This window comes from Salvelinus sp. IW2-2015, unplaced genomic scaffold (genome assembly GCF_002910315.2).
Source record: "Salvelinus sp. IW2-2015 unplaced genomic scaffold, ASM291031v2 Un_scaffold1539, whole genome shotgun sequence".
In the NCBI taxonomy this organism is placed as follows: domain Eukaryota; kingdom Metazoa; phylum Chordata; class Actinopteri; order Salmoniformes; family Salmonidae; genus Salvelinus; species Salvelinus sp. IW2-2015.
In genome coordinates, this window is record NW_019942973.1 from 210349 (window position 1) to 213808 (window position 3460).

Sequence of the window (3460 nt, forward strand, 5' to 3'; positions counted from 1 at the left end):
AGGAGAGACAGGTCAGTCAACCTACATTATTATACAGAGAGACCAGTCAGTCAACCAATTATTTATACAGGAGAGACGCAGTCAGTCAACTCCATGCATTATTTACACAGGAGACGACCATACAGTCACACCACATTATTATACAAGGAGAGACCAGTCAACTTTAGCAGAGATCATCAACCACATTACCAGAGACAGTCAGTCAAAATAAGAGAGACCGAGTCAGTCAACCACATTATTATACAGGAGAGACCAGTAGTCAACCACATTATTAATACAGGAGAAGACGAGTCAGTCAACCACATTATATAAGACATCGTACCTAACACGGAGAAGTAGCAACCATATTAGGAGACATCAGTAAACCACATTATTATAACATGGGAGACCAGTCCGTCACCACATTATTATACAGGAGAGACCAGTCAGCCACACCACGTTATTACACAGGAAGAGACCAGTCAGTCAAACCAACGTTATTACAAAGAGAGAGACCAGTCAGTCAACACGTTCTTATACGAGGAGAGACCCATCAGTCAACCAGCAAGCCCAATCATTTACACAGGAGAGACCTAGTCAGTCACCCAACCACATCATACATCAGGAGAGACAGTCAGTAACCACAACCACATCATTACACAGGAGAGACCATCAGTCAACCACATCATTACACAGGAGAGACAGTCAGTCAACACATCATATACACTAGGAGAGACCAGTCAGGTCAATCACATTATTATACAGGAGAGGACAGTCAGTCAACCTACATTATTATACAGAGAGACCAGTCAGTCAACCAACATTAGTTAGCACAGGAGAGACCAGTCAAGTCAACACATTAATTAATACAGGAGAAGACCAGTAAGTCAACAACATTATTCAGGGCAGTTCACATTATATACTTCCAGGAGAGACCGTCAGTCAACACATTATATACAGGAGGACAGTCAGTCCAACCATCATTATTAACAGGAGAGACCAGTCAGTCAACGCACACACCACATATTATAACAGAGAGACCAGTCAGTCAACCACATTATTATACAGGAGAGACAGTCAGTCAACCACATACCAAGATATTAGACATACAGGAGAGACCAATCAGTCAACCACATTATTGACACAGGAGAGACCAGTCAGTCAACACATCATTATACAGGAGGAGACAGTCAGTTCACCATTAATTAGCACAGGAGAGACCAGTCAGTCAACCACATTATTATACAGAGAGACCAGTTAGTCAACCAATCATTACACAGGACAGACTCAGTCAGTCAACCACAAATCATTCAACAGGAGAGACCAGTCAGTCAACACAATCTATTACACCAGACAGACAGTCTTAGTCTCAAACAATCATTTACACAGGAGAGACCAGTCATTCAACCACATATTAACAGGAGAGACCAGTCAGTCAACCAACATTATACGGAAGACAGTAGTCAACACATCATTACACAGGAGAGACGTCAGTCACCACAACCACATCATTACACAGGAGAGACTACCACATCAATTACACAGGAGAGAAGTCAGTCAACCACATTATTATACAGGAGAGACAGTCAGTCAACCACATTATTATACAGGAGAGACCAGTCAGTCAACATATATTACACAGGAGAGACCAGTCAGTCAACACATTATTATACAGGAGAGACCAGTCAGTCAACCACATCATTATCACAGGAGAGACCAGTCAGTCACCCACATCATTATCAGGAGAGACAGTCAGTCACACATTTATTATATAGAGAGACAGTCAGCACACTCATAACGCCACATTATTATACAGGAGAGACCAGTCATTCACCAATCATTACCAGGAGAGACAGTCAGTCAACCACTTATTATACAGGAGAGACCAGTCAGTCAACACATCATTACATAGGAGAGACATCAGTCAACCACAACACACTATACACAGGAGAGAACACAACACATCAATTAACAGGAGAGACCAGTCAGTCAACCCAGATTATTATACAGGAGAGACAGTCATCCCAAACATTATTATACAGGAGAGACCAGTCAGTCAACCATATTATTACACAGGAGAGACCAGTCAGTCAACACATTATTACACAGAGAGAGACAGTCAGTCACCACATCATTACACAGGAGAGACCAGTCAAGTCAACCACATCATTACCAGGGAGAGACAGTCAGTCAACACATATAAAGGAGAGACCAGTCAGTCAACCAACCACATTATTATTAAAGGAGAGACAGTCAGTCCACCACATCATTACACAGGAGAGACCAGTCAGTCAACCAATCATCAATATTACAGGACAGACCAGTCAGTCAACCACTTATTACACAGAGAGACCAGTCAGTCCCAACAATATTATACAGGAGAGACCAGTCAGTCAACCACATCATTACACAGGACAGACCAGTCAGTCAACACATGATTACACAGGAGAGACCAGTCAGTCAACCACTATTTTAACAGGAGAGACCAGTCAGTCAACCACATTTCATTCACAGAACAGACAGTCATCAACCACATGATTAACAGGAGAGACCAGTCTTCAACCACATCATTACACGAGGAGGACCAGTCAGTCAACACATTATTATACAGGAGAGACAAGTCAGTCAACCACATCATTACACAGGAGAGACATCAGTCAACACACACATCATACACAGGAAGACCACCCATCTTAACAGGAGAGACGTCAGTACGCACATTCTTATACCGGAGAGACAGTCAGTCAACAATTATATACAGGAGAGACCAGTCAGTTAACCATATTAATACACAGGAGAGACAGTCAGTCAACCACATTATTATACAGGAGAGACCAGTCAGTCAACCACATCATTACACAGGAGAGACCAGTCAGTCAACCACATTATTATCAGGAAGAGACAGTCAGTCGACCAATTATACACGGAGGACCATCAGTCAACACTTATTACAGGAGAGACCAGTCAGTCAACCACATCATTACACAGGAGAGACCAGTCAGTCAACCACATCATTACACAGGAGAGGACCAGTCAGTCACCACATTATTATAAGGAGAGACAGTCAGTCAACCAATCATAACAGGAGAGACTCAGTCAGTCAACCACATCATACACAGGAGAGACAGTCAGTCAACCACCAACACATCAATTACACAGTGGAGAGACCAGTCAGTCACCACATATTACCACAGGAGAGACCAGTCAGTCAATTCCACATTATTACGGAGAGACAACCGTCAGTCAACCACATTTTATACAAGGAGAGACCAGTCAGTCCAACCAATTATTATACAGGAGAGGACCAGTCAGTCAACCACATACATAACGAGAGACATGCAGTCAACCAATCATTCAACAGGAGAGACCAGTCAGTCAATCCAACATTATACACAGGGAGACAGTCAGTTAACACATTATTACACAGGCAGAGACCAGTCAGTCAACGCACATTATTACACAGGAGAGACCAGTCAGTCAA